The sequence below is a fragment of the Notamacropus eugenii genome, chromosome 6 (genome assembly GCF_028372415.1).
Source record: "Notamacropus eugenii isolate mMacEug1 chromosome 6, mMacEug1.pri_v2, whole genome shotgun sequence".
Taxonomy (NCBI): Eukaryota; Metazoa; Chordata; class Mammalia; order Diprotodontia; family Macropodidae; genus Notamacropus; species Notamacropus eugenii.
This window is the reverse complement of record NC_092877.1, coordinates 286,427,033-286,447,089: the sequence shown is the minus strand read 5'-3', so window position 1 is coordinate 286,447,089 and position 20,057 is coordinate 286,427,033. Positions and strand designations below refer to the sequence as shown.

The 20,057-nt window shown below is 36.2% G+C and overlaps 1 pseudogene; it reads left to right on the top strand.

The window, feature by feature from the left end:
• The first annotated feature begins 11,902 nt into the window (after positions 1–11,902).
• On the top strand, positions 11,903–13,429 carry LOC140511428 (6-phosphogluconate dehydrogenase, decarboxylating pseudogene; annotated as a pseudogene).
• Positions 13,430–20,057: the final 6,628 nt, after the last annotated feature.

The following is a 20,057-nucleotide window of genomic DNA, read 5'->3' as shown; positions in this document are numbered from 1 at the left end:
AGTCCACTTGAAATTTAAAAGAATAAATAGATCTTTGACCCTTTATCTTAACTCTTTGAATTCAGAGAGAAAGTAAATAGAAAGAGCAAAATAATAGATTTCAACTAGGTAGAAAGCTTAAGTATAAGAAATGATACTTTGCAGTTAATTCCTAAATTAATTAGAAAATTAACAGGTTAAGTATTACATTTGTAGCCACACAAACACAAAAGTAACATGATTAACATTATTAGATTTAATTAAAGGGAGGAAACAGTGATTTTAACTAACTTTACAGTTTTGCCATAAAATATAGTAAAAATGCATTAAAAGTGTCTGTTCTTTAAAGTAATAAAGAAACATTAAAGTAATACCATAATAGTTATTAACTCCTTTGCCATTTAATATAATCACATCAATCGTGGTTGGTTCCCTCATATTGATACTACTATGTTCATAATACATTCAACAAGACTGCCATTGTAATTTAACATTAATTAACTGAGATATTACTTTAAATAATTAATAAGATTATAGAATTTTCCCCAACATAACATAGGAAGCATGAACATATTTACGTATGTGTGTGTGTGTGTGTTTATGTTTGGGTGTATGTGTGTATATATATATATATATATATGCTCTTATTTTACCAAAGGATTTTAAGTAGCATTAGAATTTTATCTCTAAATACAGGAATATAAAGTAAAGTAAGCTATATGTATGTTCAATATACATATATATAGTATATAAAGTAAACTTTTAAGAAGAATAACCACAAGAACTATGAGGAATGAGCATGCAAGTATTTAGGCAGTATGCTTCAAAAGTAAATATTGAGAAGAAAATACATTTCTGTGGGACAATTCAATAAAATAATTAGATTTGGAATGAAAATAATTTGGCATGTTTCTAAATAGTAGATAATTTCTGTAAAATATTCTTGACATATTTCCAACTAAAGTTGATTGCCTCCAAGGTATAGATCCTGCCCTTCTTCTTTTCTCCCTCTGTACTGCTTCATTTGGTAATCTCAACTCACATGCTTTCAATTATCATCTCTATGCTGACGACTGTCAGATCTACCTATCCAGTTATAACTTTACTCACATCTTCAACTGTCTATTAGAGATCTTAAACAAATATCCTATAGACATCTTGAAATCAACATGCTCAAAATTTAACTCATTGTCTTTCCCTAAAAATCTCTCTCCTTCCTAACTTTCCTGTCACTGTGGAGGATAACAATAACCTACCAGGAAGGCACCCAGGCTACCTATCATCCCCTTATTTAATAAAACCTAGTGCATATCTATCCCTTTCAGAATCAACTAGAAAATTACCCATTTAACATGCAAAGTCCCTTACAACCTGTTACCCTTCTAACTGTTTAGTATTTTTTTTTACTTTGCCCATACCATATGCTCTGTGATTCAGTGACATTGCTCTCCTTGATGCTCCTCAAATAAGACACTCAATTTCCTAACTTGAGAAATTTTCATTAAGGTTTCCCTGTGCCTGAAGTCTAAAGGGACAGTCTTTTGCCATTTTTATATACCTCAAGATTATCAGATTATCAAGATTATCATAATAGTTGCTTAATAAATGTTTATTAATTAGATGACTGAAAGTACGCATGTAAATGTAATGAAAACAAACTAAAGATTAGCAAGATGCAAATACATAACAAAAATCCAAAAATAAATCTTTATGTTGGATAAAAGAAAAGCTAGCATTATCATTTTCTATTGAAATGATCATTGGAGAAATCCATAGAATTAGTAATTATATGAAAGTAAGGGAAAGCATGACTCATTTAATGTTTTTATAAAGATACAACTAAGAAGAATGGGTAAAAATTACATGGAGGCACATTTTTACTCAATATAAGGCCAGATTTTCTAATAACCAAAGTAATTCAAAACCTGAAAAATTTGATTGGGGAAATAGAATCATGGAAAATGTTTATGAGAGACTGGATGACTAAAGATATAGTAGAAACAGGTGCTTCTTTTTGGGACAAATCAGAAGAGGTTACCTTTAAAGTCCTCTCTAATAATATAACGATTATTTTGTTACCAATTAATTAGTGAGACTTTGTAATATATGATCCGATTCATCACATTACTAAAGAGCATGATTTCATGTAAATAGTACAGAAAAGAAGATGAAGTGTCATTTAAAAACTTACTTATTAAATTTCAAAAAAATGATACCGAATTTAGGATCCTTGGTAGAAAATATAACTAGTTTTAATATCATCTTTATGTGACAATGCTAGAAATAGATAGTTGTACAATAATACACTTTTAGACTTTGAAGTGATCACAGCATCTATCTAAAGCCATTACGTTTCCTCTATAGTCTCAAAGTCCTGCTGTATAGAAAAAATCCTGCTGTGTTTCTATATATAGAAATAAGGGAAGTGTGTAAAATGTTTGGAGAGCAATAAGCATCTCTCCTTTGTATATCTTCTCTCCAAATACTTGTTTCCTTTTAATGCTGAAAAGTTATGTAGTGGCTCCTTTGCATCAAAGGCAATGAGTGAAAATATCCTAGAATATGTTTGTGTGTGTGTGCACATGCTCATATGTATATTATGCATATATATGTGTATATATGTGTGTGTGTATAGCCATAGATATATTACTCTATTGAATGTTTGTGATTAATTGTTTTACAAGGAATGATCTGAATTGAAGAGGGGAATTAAAATGAATGACATATAAAGACAGCTGGGATCAGTACAACACAACAGAGATCAGAAGGGCATTAGAAGTACCTTTACCCCGTATGAATTCACTTGGATTTGGTATATTCTCCATTATCTTGACTGTGAATGGAGAGACAGAGAGAGAATGTGCACGTTTGGGATATCCCTAGTGGTAACTTTTAGGGCAGCTCCACTTCAAAAGGTGATTTTAAAGAGAAGTGCTTAGCATTTACAGTCATAACCTCTTCAAGAGAAGCCACCAGGAATCTATTTGAAGTAGAGATTACACATATCTGTAGTGGATTTCCCAGATTCATTATCTAATTAGCTTATAAGAAAAGAATGGTTATTATCTGATTGTTCTCTTAGTTCATACAGTCCTGTTATATTATCTATAAAGTCAAGTAAATATAAGTTGTAGGAAGTATCAAAATTGTTACCTTTAGTGTCATTATTTTGGTGCCAATCCAAAAACTCATTGGGATGGAGTATGAAGTAGTAATGGAAACTTATTATCTTGCCTTTCTTAGGAGAACAACTGTTAGTGTATTTGTTGCGTAGGGAGGAAGGATATAGAATGATCATAAATATCCCATTTCTATTCAGTACAACTACCTGCAAAAAAAAGTAAACAAAAAAAATACTCCATCTTCATTCATTTTTCATAGCCATCAAGTTTTAGATTTTAAAAATATCATAGTGATTTTCTAAATGACACAATTTGATTTTTTTTGTAAAATGTAAAAGTCTTCGGAGAATTTGAAGCCCATCATGATGTTTTATTTTTTTTAATATTCAAAATTCTTTTCTTTCATTTAGATATTTCTATATATACTGTGATCTTGACTAATAGGTTGAATCAATATACTTGTGTTTACGCTACCATTGGTGTATAATCAGGTTTACATTGCCTTTCCTATATGTTTGGCTATGTGCTGTTTGTTGCTCTGCTGTACATTGATTTCCTACACTAATACCTCATGCCCATGTGCATGTGACTTTAAGTTCTCAATGGCTACATTAGCAGGGTTCAGACATTGTACAGCCCAAGCTATGAAAGATTTGACCATAGGCCTAGAGAAGGAACAAATAACAAATAAAGAATTATTTTTTAAGTTTTTAGAGGCTCATCACATAGACCCTGGCTATCAAATAATGTTGTTTTTTTCTCCTTGCTGATTACTTAAAGGACACTTATTAAAGCATTTCTGAACAATACTGGTAAAGAAAGCATGATTTTTAATGAAATGCAAGGGTAATTGATGTATTGATACACAAATATATTTTTAACATTTTAACATTAACATTTGATTAAATTTAAAGAAAAAAATACCATTATTATTTAGATGCCTATTGGATTCTAAACATCATTTTAGATAGTGGTAGCCCCAAAAAAATGATAAACCATTTCCCCCCAAAAATTGTTGATTATCTAAATATAACAACAGCATCTTAGCTGGTGATGATGTAATAGGTCATATCCTTCAATTCATGTGATATTTAGGTGGGAGTCTGTGTTGCTTCAATATAACCATTGTACCTCATGAGGATATTGGTGAGGATTATAGTGGCTTCAATGAATCACGTAGTAGTGGAGTACAATACTTGTTGATTGATGGTTTTCTAGAAATATTTTTAACTTTAAATTTTGTTCCTTTGTCTAGTTCACATTCATACAGGGATGTAACTATTTAGTATTCATGATTGGAATCTCTCTCCATATACATACATAGATATTATTTCAGAAGGCAGTTAACTTATTTTATTTTTTACTTTACTTGTTTATTTTCCCAGATCGTTTTCACATAGTGTGTCCTGGAGTTGTGTTTTTCCCTCAATAAAGTTAGGTATATGAATACTGGCTCTGTATAAAATTCAAAATCCTTTTGAATTGGTTCATGAATTGTTTTAACTCAAAGAATGTGCACCACTGCAAAGACAAAGAGAGATACTGAGAGCCAGTATCTAATAGTATGAGCAACACATCTTTGAGTTACAATAATTTTCTAGGGTTCTAAAAATAATTTTTTCTCTGAAAGGAGAATAGGTTGTAACAGAACGTAATACAAGATGATGAGAGCAAACACATGGAATATGAGATACAGAATTTTCTCTTCCAATCCAAATTTTTCCCCTTTGTGATACTTTGAGAATTAGACATGGAAAAGTACTTTGGCTGCTAGAGGGGCAATCTGTTGCTCTTGATTTTGTTGTTATAGTCCTTGGAAACAGTATCAGTGCTATGTTATCACCCTAAATCTATTCTAAACTCGGGGTTATAGATTTTGTACTGGAAGAGACCTCAAAGTGAGATGGGCAATTGTCTCCCCTTCTGGCTTTCATTCCCTTGACTCTGTTGAAGCAGGATTTTCAAGGCCATCAATGATCATCGTTTTGTGAAATCAAAACATCTGTTATCTTCTTATTATTCTCCTTGACCTGTAGCATTAGATACCATGCAACATCTCATTCTTCTTGACTTCCATAATGCTTCCATCTCTGAGTATCCTTTCTTTATCTTAACTTTTCATTTTTTGCTTTTCCTTTAAAAGTGAATGCCCCCAATTACCTGTCTGTCTCTATCTCTCCCATTCCCCTTTCCCCCCATCTCTTGCTCTCTTTCCCTGTCTTATCTCACTCTATGATTCCATCCTTCATCTTTTTTTTATTCTCATTCATTTTCATGTAGTCAATCAGCAGTTCAACAGAGGTGACTCATAAATCTATGTCGCTATCACTTTACTGTTTGTTAAATCTCAGTAAAACATCCTTTTGTGTAGAAGTTGGTGTTTTTATTTCACTTGATATAAAAGTCCAGTGGAATGGACTTACCCTGCCTGTAAGATTGAATTTTAGGCCTAATTTTTATAGTTTCTATAATGGGTCTTCATTTATTTCTCAATATTTCAGTTTGCTACTTTATATTTCAATGGTTTCAGGCACCCAAGATATTCTGAGATAAGCTTTCAAAAGCAGGATGAATCATTTATGCAAAAGGAATAAAAAGCATCAAGGAATAAAAGCATCAAGGAATAAAAAGCATTTGTTTCCTTATACAAAACTTCTAACATTATCATTATCGTACATTTATCAAGTACTTCTTATGTGCGAGGTGCTGGGATAATCCATGCAAAACAAAACAACTTCTTCCCTCAAAAAGCTTAGTAAAATGCAATTATAACTTAGAACCAAATAAGTTTCTAAAGTTAATATTTCTTAAATTATATAGAAGAATATCTTACACATTATGTAAATCTGCTTATTTTCTAGGCAGATGACAACAAGGGACTCAATGAAAATAAGAGAGTATTTAAGCTTCATTAGAGGGATTGTATCATTTTCATCTTTCTCATCAATCCCTCACACAATATCTAGAACAGGCATTCAAGTAATTTTCAAACTATATAAAGAGACATGAAAATCCAAAGCCCATGTAGGCCAGAGAATCTAATTGACAGTAAATTTGGGGGCAGTGAGATTTCACAGTCAGAGTTTAGGAAAGGTAAAGATGAATTCAGATAATCATCATAAGTGGGAATGGGGAAACAGCGTAATGTTTGTTAAGAACAAGAAGATGTGAAAATATAGAAAAGTAGCAAAATCTGAAAGGAGTATCAGTAACAGAGGTCCAAATCATGATTGCAAATAGGAATCTGAGGAAGAAGATGTCAGAAATGTGGCTCTAGGAAATTCAAAGAAACGGATTCCAGAATAGTTTTAAAGAAGCAAGATAGGAGGTGGCACTAGGATTGCAGAGTAAAAGAAGAGACTTGCCCACGTTTTCCCCCAAACACTTCCAAATTCCCTCAGATATTACACTAAACAAATTCTAGAGCAGCAGAACATTCCACCCGAAACAAAAAGATGGAGTAAAACAAATTTCCAGTCCAAGACAACTTGGAAGATCAAAAGGAAAGGTCTGTGGCAACAGGGTGAGAGAAGAGCATAGTGCAGCCCTGCCCATGCCAGTATAGACCTGGCCCTACTTTATTTTATTTTATTTTTTTTAGGTTCTACACATACATTCCTATTAAATATGTTGCTTAGAAGGATTAAAATGCATGGGAGAACCATAAAGCCAAACAAACCATAATATAAAAGAAAATGGTCTGTTTCTATATGTGATTCAATTCCATAGTTCTTTCTCTGGATGTGGAAGACTTTTTGCCTCAATTGTGCATTGGAAATTTTTTAAGTCCATGCATTTCAATGAAGTATTAAATCTACCAGAAGAATTCTTCTCATACTGTGGTTGTTGCTGTGTACAAAATTATCCTGGTTCTGCCCCTTTCACTGAGCATCAATTAATATGTCTTTCCAGGCCTCTGTGATGTCTTCCTGGTCATCATTTCTCATAATACAATACTATTCCATTACATCCTTATACCACAGCTTGTTAAGCCATTCTCCAATTGATGGGTATCCCCTTGATTTTCAGTTTTTGGCCACCACAAAGAGAGCTACTATAAATATTCTTATACTTGTGGGACCCCTCCCATTTCAATGATCTCTTTGGAATAGAGTTCCAGAAGCAATACTGCTGGGTCAAAGGGTATCTGGTCCTACTTCAACAAAGAGTTAAAAGATAGGCAATAGGCCATGGAAATGGGCAAACAGTGGGGAAAATAAAAACAATTATGACTACAGAAAGTTACTGTGGTGACAAGAAAGATCAAAATACACATTCAGAAGATAACAGTCAAAGCTCCCACATCCAAAGTCCCCAAGCAAAACAGGAAGTGGTCTCAGGCCATGAAAGAGTTCAAAAAAGATTTTGTAAAATAAGTAAGAGAAGTAGAAGAAAAATGTGGAAGAGAAATGAGAGTAATGCAGTAAAATTATGAAAAACAAGTTATCATGTTCATAAAGGAGACACAAAAAAATACCAAAGGTAATAATGCCATAAAAAACAGACTAGGCCAAATGTCAAAAGAACTCCAAAAAGCTAATGAGAAGAATGCTTTAAAAAGTGAATCATCAATGGAAACGGAGGTCCAAAAGCTTACTCAAGAAAATAATTCCTTAAAATTTAGAATGGAGCAAATGGAAACCAATGACTTTTTGAGAAATTTAGAAACAATATAAAAAAGGATAAAAAAAAGAAAATATGAAATATCTCATTGGAAAAACAACTGACCTGGAAAATAGATCCAGGAGAGACAATTTTAAATCTGTTGGACTACCTAAAAGCCATGATAAAAAAGAGTCTAGACATCATCTTCCAAGAAATTATTAAGGAAAACTGTCCTGATGTTCTAGAACTAGAGGGTAAAATAGAAATTGAAAGAATCCATCAATCACCTCCTAAAAGAAAACCCAAAATTAAAACTGCCATGAATACTATAGCCAAATTCAAGAGTTCCCAGGTCAAGGAGAAATTATTGCAAGCAGCCAGAAAGAAACAATTCAAGTATGATGGAGCCACACTCAGGATAACCCAAGATTTAGCAGCTTCTGCATTAAAGGTCAAAGGATTTGGAATATGATATTCAACAGGACCAAGGAGCTAGGATTACAACCAAAACTCATCTATCCATCAAATATGAGTGTAATCCTTCAGGGGAAAACATGAATATTCAATGGACTTTCGAGCATTCTTAATGAAAAGGCCATATATGGCTCAAAAAAATATAACACTCAAGGTATATAAAAGGTAAACAGTAAAGGGAAATTATAAGGGACTTAATAAGATTAAAGTGTTTACATTCCTACATGTGAAGATGATATTTGTAACTCCTAAAACCTTTATCATATTTAGAACAGTTAGAAGGAGTATATAGAAAGAGAGAACAGGTGTGAGTTGAATATGAAGGAATGGTATCTAAAAATAAAGTTAAGGGATGGAGAGAAATATACTGACAAAAAGGGAAAGGTAAAAGTAGAATGGAGTAATCGTCTCACATAACAGAGGCAAGAAAAAGCTTTTATAGTGAGGGGAAGAAGGAATAAGTGAGTGAGTGAACTTAACTCATCAAAATTGGCTTAAATAGGGAATAACATACACACTCAGTTGGGTATAGGAATCTATATTCTATAAGAGAAAAGGAAGTGACAGAAGACAGGGAAGATTGGGAAGGAGGTAGTCAGAAGCAAAACACTTTTGAGGAAGGACATGTTGAAAGGAGAGAGACTGGAATAAGTAGTGGGGGAAATGCGATGGAAGGAAGTACAGTTAGCAATTAGTAACTGAAAAAAATGGAGTAATTTCTCTGACAAAGGCCTCATTTCTCAGAATTATAGAGAACTGAGTCAAATTTAAAAAAAAATAAGAGCCAATTGATAAACTATCAAAAGATAACACCAGTTTTCAGATGAAGAAATCAAAGCTATCCATACTCATATATATATGTATATATATATATATATATATATATATATATATTTAAAAAAAAACTTCTGTAACTTACTAGTGATTGGAGAAATTTCAAATTATAAAAAATCTGAGCAACTACCCCATTTCTATTAGATTGGCTAATAAGAAAAGGTAAATGACAAATGAGACAGTTATGCCCTGTTGGTGGAGTTGTGAACTGATTCAAAAATTCTGTGGAATGATTTTTAATTATTCCCAAAGGGTTAGAAAAAAATCATATGTACTCTTTGACCTAGAAATACCATAAGAAAAAAAAAAGGAAAAGGAGCCATACGTACAGAAATTTTTATAAAAGCTCTTTTCTGGTGACACTGAATTACAAATTAAGGGGATGATCATCTGAACAAGTTAAGCAAGTCTGAATTAAGTTGTGATATGTGATTATGATGGAATACTGTTTTAGTATAAGAAATAATGAGTAAGATACTCTCAGAAAAACCTGTAAATACTTGCATGGACTGATGTAAAGTAAAATGCACTGTTTACAAACTAACATCAATATTGTAAGAGGATGAGTTGTGAATGACTTGGCTATTTTCAGTAATTCAACAATCCAAAACAACTCTGAAGTACTTGTGATGGAAAATGCTGTCTCCAAAAAAGAACTGATTGTTTCAAATACTGTTTGAAGTACACTCCTTTTCTTTAACTTTATTTTTCTTGAAGTTTTTTTTTTGTCTGTGTTTTCTTTCAAAACATGTCTGTTACAGACATCTTTTGCATGAATTCACATGTATAACCTATATAGAATTTCTTCCCTTCTCAATGAGGGCATGGGGAGGTGAGGAGGGAAGGAGGAAGAGAATTTGGAGCTCAAAGTTTTCAAAATGACTTGAAAATTGTTTTTCCATGTAATGGGGGAAAAATAACGTACTAAATTAAATTTAACTAGAAAAAAAGAGACTGAATGAAAAGAGCCAAGAACAGTGACACTGAGAGATTGGTTGGCATAGTTGAGAGTACAAACATAGAAACTTAATCATAAGCCAATATCATCTGAGGTAAGAGTTCTTTCTATCTCAATGCCTGTTTGGATCACATGACCAACAATTTGAAATACTATACATTCTGTCAAACATCTTCGCTGATCCTCATAGCTTCTGAAAACTCTCCAAAATAAAAATTATGCACAAGAAGTAAACAAATTGAATCTTTCTCCATGGTCTAAAGATACAAAGAACTTTAATGAAATAACAATGTGATAAATTAAAAAAAAAATGTCTATTTCCTAGTCCCAAAGGTATGTTCCCTTATCCCCAAGTTTTGGCAGGGTAACAAAAAAGGAATCATGAGTTTTTACTCTGGGTTACATTCAGCAATTCTATTGTAGTACTGCTGTAATTTTTGCAAACTAAACATCTCCCAAACCTCCATTTTATAATTGTGAGGTTATAAGCAATAGAACTCAACCTTATTCACTCTCCACTACCCTGCGTGTAAAAGACAGAGGTACAGGATAGTAGGAAGCCTACTAAGTGTGGGCCAACAGTGTGGCTGGAGGCTGTACTGCAGTAGTGCTTACTCAACCAGAGAAATAAGAAAGAAAGGGAATGGGAGCAGGGAAGGCTCCACCAAGGCTAAATGAAATAGGAATGGTATAAAGCTGAGGTTGGTTCTGCCCCTCTATCTACCCACCCAGAAGTTACATGTGGCAGAAGCTTGGGTTAATAAAAGTGGTAAGAGGTTGAGATCAATAACTTCTAAATCTAGTCTTTTGGGGAATTCACCATGAAAGATAAAGTAGTCAGAAAGTGATGTGGAAAGGATTGAAATTGTCAAAAATCTCAGAAGTTAACCGACTTAAAATCCTTGAGCACCAGCAAGCAAACTAATAGGGAAATTAATGATAGAAGAGATATTTTCTTTAGATCATTTAACTAGCCTGAAACATCTCTGAATAAACATTGCAAGATGAAGGAAGATGATAACTTTGCTGAGGCCAGGATCCTATGAATTCCCCCCATAAAGCAAGGAAGCAAAGCAGGATGTTCTAAAAGGTTCAAGAGAGAAATAAGACTCAGGGAAGAACCACAGAAGGCACAATTTCATTCAATAAACAAGAGAGAATAGCTGGGCTGGGAATGCAAAAGAGTAGAAATGGAGAAAAATCAAAGAAGGGAAGCAAAAAGCCCTAATATTAAAAGAGCACATGCTCTCTATTACAAACATAACATGATCCCAAAGTAAAAATACATAGATACAATTACAGTATTATAAGAGGGGAAAAGGAGAATAAATTTGATCAAAATTTCTGATAATAAAAAAATAAAATTCCAATTTAAAGATCACAGATAACTTCCAAATCATCATTACAATGATCAACAACATCGTCATGAACATCTGGTCACTGGATTCAGATGGCTCTGGAGGAGAAGCGAGGTTGGTGATCTGCACAACCCTCCCTCACTCAAAACAAAGTCAAGTGCAAGTCATGTCATCATTTTTCTGATGGCATGATCTTCTTCAGCAACGAAGGATGAACACACACATTATAGATATGTTTACAGACATACGTAGAAACTAGTAGAACTATATAACATATCAGAGCAGTGGAGGTACAGGTAGTTTCAGAAAGAGGACATTGAACATTAAAGAAAAAGGTAAACTATCAGGTTCCCTTTTCTCTGAATATAAGGACTTCATTTTATATTTGGCTGGTGAAATATCCCATGGCTCTTAGAGCTGATTACTACAAATAGTGTCAGTTTTTTAGAAATTGTTTGGTCTTCTAAAACAGACAAGATGCATTGCCTAAGATTACATTCACCATTTTTTGAAATAAGCACACAGCACCTGTTTTAGAAATGACAATGTTGGATTCCGAGGCCGAACCTCGAGCGGGAGCCTTCGTCCATTCGCCGCTCCGGACCTGCCCTCTCCGGCCCGCGCTGTCCGCCGCCATGCCCCAAGCTGATATTGCCCTGATTGGACTGGCTGTCATGGGCCAGAACCTAGTTTTAAACATGAATGACCATGGCTTTGTGGTGTGTGCTTTTAATAGAACGGTCTCCAAAGCTGATGACTTCTTGGCCAATGAGGCAAAGGGGACTAAGGTTATTGGAGCTCACTCCCTGGAGGAAATGGTTTCCAAGCTGAAGAAGCCCCGTCGGATCATCCTGCTTGTCAAGGCTGGACAGGCTGTCGATGATTTCATTGTGAAACTGGTGCCTTTGTTGGAAGCTGGTGACATCATCGACGGGGGGAATTCAGAATACAGAGATACCACAAGGCGATGCCAAGACCTCAAAGCCAAAGGCATCTTGTTTGTGGGAAGTGGTGTGAATGGTGGAGAGGAAGGGGCCCGCTATGGGCCATCTCTCATTCCTGGAGGCAACAAAGAAGCCTGGCCTCACATCAAGACAATCTTCCAAAGCATCGCTGCCAAAGTGGGCACTGGGGAACCCTGCTGTGATTGGGTGGGAGATGAAGGTGCTGGTCACTTTGTCAAGATGGTGCACAGTGGGATAGAATATGGAGACATGCAGCTGATTTGTGAAGCCTATCACCTGATGAAAGACATCCTGGGCATGGAACACAATGAGATGGCCAAGGTATTTGAAGAATGGAATAAGACAGAACTGGACTCCTTCCTGATTGAAATCACAGCCAATATCCTTAAGTTTCAAGATAGTGATGGCCAACACCTCCTGCCAAAGATCAGGGACAGTGCTGGCCAGAAAGGCACTGGGAAGTGGACGGCCATCTCTGCCCTGGAGTACGGGGTCCCTGTGACCCTCATCGGAGAGGCTGCCTTTGCACGATGTCTGTCATCTCTGAAGGACGAGCGGATTCAAGCCAGCAAGAAGTTGGTAGGCCCCCCGGAGACTAAGTTTGGGGGTGACAAGAAGTCATTCTTGGAGGACATTCGAAAGGCCCTCTATGCCTCCAAGATTATCTCTTACGCCCAAGGATTTATGCTCTTGCGTCAGGCAGCCAAAGAGTTCGGCTGGACACTCAATTATGGTGGGATTGCCCTCATGTGGAGGGGAGGCTGCATCATCTGCAGTGTCTTCCTGGGGAAGATAAAAGATGCCTTTGACCGGAACACCCAACTCCAGAACCTTCTCCTGGACGATTTCTTTAAGACTGCCATGCAGAACTGCCAGGACTCATGGCGACGGGTGATCAGCAGCGGCGTGCAGGCTGGCATCCCCATGCCATGCTTCACCACCACGCTTTCCTTCTATGATGGGTACAGACATGAGATGCTGCCTGCCAACCTGATCCAGGCTCAGAGGGATTACTTCGGTGCTCACACCTATGAACTCTTAACCAAACCAGGACACTTCATCCACACCAACTGGACGGGTCATGGTGGCAACGTGTCCTCCTCCTCCTATAAGGCCTAAGCAGACTGTGTCTGTCTGCTGTCTGAATTCCATAGACCTGGGACATTCCTGCCATCCTCAGCTTGCACTGCATTTGTTTCTGCCCAGGGCTCTGAAAATAAATTGTTGTAAGAGCCTTCCCCTCTGGGGAGGACAATAGAGTCTGTACGGAGACTCTGTGGAGACCCTCTCTTGCCCTCTGCCCTTGCTTCTTAGAACTGCCTAGAAACCAGTCATGGACACAGAGGCTCCAACCAGCGGCCCTGCCCTGGGAGCAGGATCCATCAAGGCAGGGAACAGGCTCCAGGAGGGCAGCAGCGCACATGTCATGGTTGGGAAAGGCTCCAGTGGAATCTGACCAAAGTAGAATCCTTGTTTGTCTTACGCAGGGGAACAGCCCATATTTTACCTTTTAATAAAAACTCCATTATATTTATAAAAAAAAAAAAAAAAGAAAAGAAAAAAAAAAAAGAAATGACAATGTCTCCCAGATCTGTCACTTCATTATTGTCAAAATTCTTTGCCCATTTCTTCAAAAAATTTTAAACTTTTTAATACATTTTAGATGCACCCATTCATTGTATAATGTAGATAACCATTCATTAGGTTGTGAGCTACTTGAGGGAAGAGACTAATATGCTTTTTTTTTTTTGTATGCCCAGTTCTTAGTACAGGTCCTGGCATTACTATAGTAGGTGCCTAATAAATGTTACTAATACAGTTTCCATCTTAAAAATAAGGAAACTGAACCTTATAGAATTGTTGTAAGCCTCAAAAGCATGCACACTTTTTTATTACTTGAAAGGCTTTATAGAAATGTGAATCTTTTATTACGTTGCATTTACGACAATTCTTAAACTCTAAGAGAATGACACTGAAGTTATTATCAAGCAGTTATATAATGGGCACTCCATCATTTGGTATTGGATTGAATATTCTAAATATCATCTGTACACCAAAAAAGGAATATGAAGAGAAGAATATAAATTAAGTATATAATAAGGTAGAGAAATGTTTTCAATTCTAACACTGTAGAAGCACATTCTGATTCTTGATGTTTTATAGCATTGACAGTGCTGTAACTTTAAAAGCATATATTTTTTAAATGAAGTTGGTCTGACAGAGTTCTTCAAAACTGAAATTAGTGTCATTTTGGCATATCAATATTACATCTGATGACATTAACTGACCTCCACTTTAAGATCAGAACTCAGTATAACCTTTAAGCTGTGGTTTGGAGCATTAGACTGATAGCCGAGTAACTTCAATTTGTCTTTGAACACAACCTTTGCAAAATGAACACAAAAATGCTCCCAGGCTTCCTTTCTATCCCTTTATCATGGATGAATGACTTAAAGATCACATCATCATAAACCTCAGATACAGACTTTAACTGAGTGGTAGATAAAGCCTGCATAATTCTCCAGCTCAGTTTATATATGAAGGATATATAAGTGCCATTGATTTCAAGGTTTTTTTTTTTTTTTTTTTTTTTTTACTATTTAAAATTTAATTTAACTAAGCAGCTGAGTGGTAGTCAGGGCAGACTCAAGTAGACTACCCAGTATGCCTTTCTTTGTGTTAACATAGTTTATATATTTTTTTCTTTGATCTACCTATTTTAGCCAGTTTTTAATGCAAATTTTGTTCAAGAGAAGATACTGTTATTGAAAAGTAGTCAGGGATAAATGAAAGTAACTTGGAATAAGTAGTATCTTCAATTTCATTTATAATTCAGGTTTCTCTCAAAACAAAGCTGTGCAAGTAATCATCATTTCATGTACAAAGGGCCACACAAATAATTTAGTGTTAGTCTTCATCCTCTGAGCCTTGGATATTGCTTCTTGCTGGCAAATTGGGATAATTTGCCCATTTAAAAAACAGATACTCACATATGATGTAGAGGAGCAAGGAGATTGTTAGAATTGTTAATTCTAAGCTCTTTCAGTCAAAGGATTCTATGGCTGCATTTTCCTAGGATTTATCTATGCCATGTTGTCTTTTCTGTATATTGAATTGGTCATGTTTTAAAAAAATATTTTTAATAAATTAGGTAAGAAACAGACCATTTTGGAAGACCTAAAACAGTCCAAATCCTCCACAAACAGCCCAACCAAAGCACAAAAAACACATGGTACAAAAATATAAATATAATTACAGCAGCTATGAACTCCTCTACCCAAGCCAAGGTCTGCACAGAAAAGATTGCCAGAATCCTGTATAGAAATGCTGAATTTAGAGAAGCCAGGGTCATGAAAGATGCCTCAGAAAGCAACAGAAGAAAAGCTCTAAGCAGAGCTCAGTAAAAGGTCATCCCAGGACCTCAGGGGAGGACAAGAACATGACCTCAGCAGGAGAACAGTCAGAGTAATGGGTAGAAAGTCAGAGCCTAGTGTGTGGGGGGGAGATAGGGAGAAGGAATTTGGGGAAGATACAGAAGGATAGGAATGAGAGTTCTCAAAGAAAAATATCTAATCCATCAGCAGACACATATGAAAAAAATACTCAAATAACTAATAATTACAAAAACACAAATTAAAATAATTCTCATGTTATATGCATCACATTGGCAAAGATGACAAAAGAGGAAAACTACAAGTGATGGAAAAGAAAAACTCTTTGCTATTTATAGAAACCAGATTCTCAGAACCTCTATTCATTAAGTTAAAATAGGTAGCCAGAAAGGTCCAGGAACTTCCCTCTCAGATCACCTAGACAAACATGGGTGTTTAGACCACCATTTTTTTCCTAAAAGTCACAATTTTTCTACTCTTGATGGAAGAGGGAAGATAAAGAAATGACATCATGTTGCTGCCCTCTGGTCTGTTCACTCAAGTGAGAAAAAGCAAAGGAAAAGAAAAGGACCAAGTAACATCACACCTTATTTTTATAGTCTACAGGAAAAGAAAGAGGAAAGAGCAATATCTTCTATCCCATCAGTTGGCAATCATGTTTGAGGTAATTTCAGTACCTGGGAAGAGGTTAAATTAATTCAGTCTGACCTCTCAGCACAGGATTATGATTTCTCTCTTTTCCTCCTTCCATGTGAGAGTACATTCATATGTGTGTATGTATGCATGTGTGTATGTTTGTGTATATTTGCCACAGTTCCTGCTTCTATTGGATCTGTGATCTTGTGTATGGCTAGGCCCTTTACTAGTGCAGACCATACCACAGAGGCTTGCTTTTATTTGAGGAAGGAATTTTCTATGCTTTTCTATAAATAATTCATAAAGGAGACCCAAAATAACAGAACTACCTTTGTGTTTTCAATCATTCACAAAACATTTTTATGCTTTCTATGTGCTAAGCACTAGGTATATTAACGCAAAAATAAAACAATCATGAGATATAAACAAAACAAATATGAATTGCTTTCCCTGCAGAGGTATTGATAAAACCTGGAAGAATCTGAAAAGGACACCAAAACAAGGCTGCAATTTAAGGGCATCCTTAAGACAGGGAGGCGCTCCCAGAATCCAAGGATAAGCAGTCAGGGCATTCTTTCCACAGGGGACCCTAATTAAGGCACAGAGTTGGGAGATGAAGTGCAGTATATGGGAAAAAAAGCATGTAAAATAGTTTGGCTTGAATACGTTACATAATAGAAGCTAATATGTAATCAACAGAAAGATTTTAAGATTTGAGTATGAGATAAGTTTAAGATGTAAATATGATATTTTAATCATCATATAGATACATTTGATGTTCAATGGATAGCAATAAAACATGTTTTCTATATGATAGAGCACTGATCCAGGAATCTTCTGGAATAAGGAAAACTTGAACTTAAATCTGTCCTGAGATATCTATGATGTGTGTGACCTTGGGCAAGTCATTTAACTTCTGTCATCCTCACTGTCCTTAAATTGTAAAATAGGGAGAAAGATAAACATATGCTAGCTCCGAATCCACAGCCCATAAAATACCTGTAAAGAAGAACTCCCAAAAAATTCTGGAGCAGTAGAAGCCACAGAACAATGGAGTGGAGGAGATTTCTGTTCCAGAGAGACCTGAAAAACTGACCCAAAAGGTCTGTTGCACACAAGACCCAGAGCAGAGCCCAGCCCTGTCTTGCCCACGAAGCACCAAGAGGAGCTGATCCAAGCAGGCTTCAAGGACAGAATATGCAGCAGCAGCACAGGTTCCTCTACTCACAGGTGCTAAAGGTCAGTGAGAGGGTCTTTTCAGCTCTCGGAAAGGGGAGTGGGGTGTCTCTATACCTCAGGCACCCTCGGAAGGCAGCAGCTGAGACAGCAGCAGACAGGGACTTCCAAAGCAGGCAGGAGCCTTCATTCTTGAAAGATTCTGCATAAACCCCCTGAGGGAACTGAGCCCTGTGTGGCAGCCCTGCCCCCACCTGAGCACCTAAACTTAATCTCACACTGAATAGCAGCCCCACCCTTACCAAAAGCCCTAAGGCTAGGAAGCAGCCTCTGAATCTCAGCCCCCAAGCGCTAGCTGGGTGGATCTGGTGGTGAAGTGGCTGTGGAAAGAAAACTGACAAGTCAAGTCACTGGCTGGGAAAACACCCAGAAAAGGGAAAAAAAATAAGACCATAGAAGGTTACTTTCTTGGTGAACAGATATCTCCTCTAATCCTTTCAGGGTGAGGAAGAACAATGCTTACCATCAGGAAAAAACATACAAGTCAAGGCTTCTGTATCCCAAAAATCCAAAATAAATATTCAATAGGCTCAGGCCATGGAACAGCTCAAAAAGAATTTTGAAAATCAAGTTAGAGAGGTGGAGGAAAAACTGGGAAGAGAAATGAGAGAGATGCAAGAAAAGCATGAAAATCAGGTCAACACCTTGCTAAAGGAGACCCAAAAATATGCTGAAGAAAAATAACACCTTCAAAAATAGGCTAACTCAATTGGCAAAAGAGGTTCAAAAAGCCAATAAGGAGAAGAATGCTTTAAAAAGCAGAATTAGCCAAATGGAAAAGGAGGTTCAAATGCTCACTGAAGAAAATAATTCTTTCAAAATTAGAATGGAACAGATGGAGGCTAATGACTTTATGAGAAACCAAGAAATCACAAAACAAAACCAAAAGAATGAAAAAAATGGAAGATAATGTTAAATATCTCATTGGAAAAACAACTGACCTGGAAAATAGATCCAGGAGAGACAATTTAAAAATTATGGGACTGCCTGAAAGCTATGATCAAAAAGAGAGCCTAGACATCATCTTTCATGAAATTATCAAGGAAAACTGCTTTGAGATTCTAGAACCTGAGGGCAAAATAAGTATTCAAGGAATCCACCAATCACCTCCTGAAAGAGATCCAAAAAAAGAAATTCCTAGGAACATTGTGGCCAAATTCCAGAGTTCCCTGGTCAAGGAGAAAATATTGCAAGCAGCTAGATAGAAGCGATTCAAGTATTGTGGAAATACAATCAGGATAGCAAAAGATCTAGCAGCTTCTACATTAAGGGATCAAAGGGCATGGAATAGGATATTCCAGAAGTCAAAGGAAATAGGACCAAAACCAAGAATTACCTACCCAGAAAAACTGAGTACTGTACTTCAGGGGGAAAAAATTGCCTTTCAATGAAATAGAGGACTTTCAAGCATTCTTGATGAAAAGACCAGAGCTGAAAAGAAAATTTGACTTTCAAACACAAGAATGAAGTGAAGCATGAAAAGGTAAACAGCAAAGAGAAGTCATAAGGGACTTACTAAAGTTGAACTGTTTACATTTCTACATGGAAAGACAATATTTGTAACTCTTGAAACTTTTTAGTATCTGGGTACTGGGTGGGATTACACAAACACACACACACAAAGACAGAGAGCACAGAGTGAATTGAATACGATGGGATCATATCTTAAAAAAATGAAATTAAGCAGTGAGAGAGAAATATATTGGGAGGAGAAAGGGAGAAATAGAATGGGGCAAATTATCTCTCATAAAAGAGGTAAGCATAAGACTTTATAGTGGAGGGAAAAAGAAGGGAGGTGAGAGAAAAACATGAAGTTTACTCTCATCACATTCCACTAAAGGAAGGAATGAAATGCACACTCATTTTGGTATGAAAACCTATCTTACAATACAGGAAAGTGGGGGAGAAGGAGATAAGCAGGGTGGGGGGGGGATCATGGAAGAGAGGGAAATGGGAGGAGGGAGCAATTTGAAGTCAACACTCTTGGGGAGGGACAGGATCAAAAGAGAGAATAGAAGCAATGGGGGGCAGGATAGGATGGAGGGAAATATTGTTACTCTTATACCACACAACTGTTATGGAAGTCATTTGCAAAACTACACAGATATGGCCTATATTGAATTGCTTGCCTTCCAAAGGGAATGGGTGGGGAGGGAGGGATGAGGAGAAGTTGGAAGTCAAAGTTTTAGGAACAACTGTTGAGTATTGTTCTTGCAACTAGCAAATAAGAAATACAGGTAATAGGGTATACAAATTTATCTGGCCCTACAGGACAAAAGAGAAGATGGGGACAAGGGAAGGGAGGGATGATAAAAGAGAGGGCAGATTGGTGATAGGGGCAATTAGAATGTTTGGTATTTTGGGGTGGGGGGAGGGGACAAATGGGGAGAAAATTTGGAACCAAAAATTTTGTGAAAATGAATGTTAAAAGTTAAATAAATTAATTAAAAAAAATTGTACTCCTCATCTCCTGGTGTGATGAAGGGGTCAGAATACAT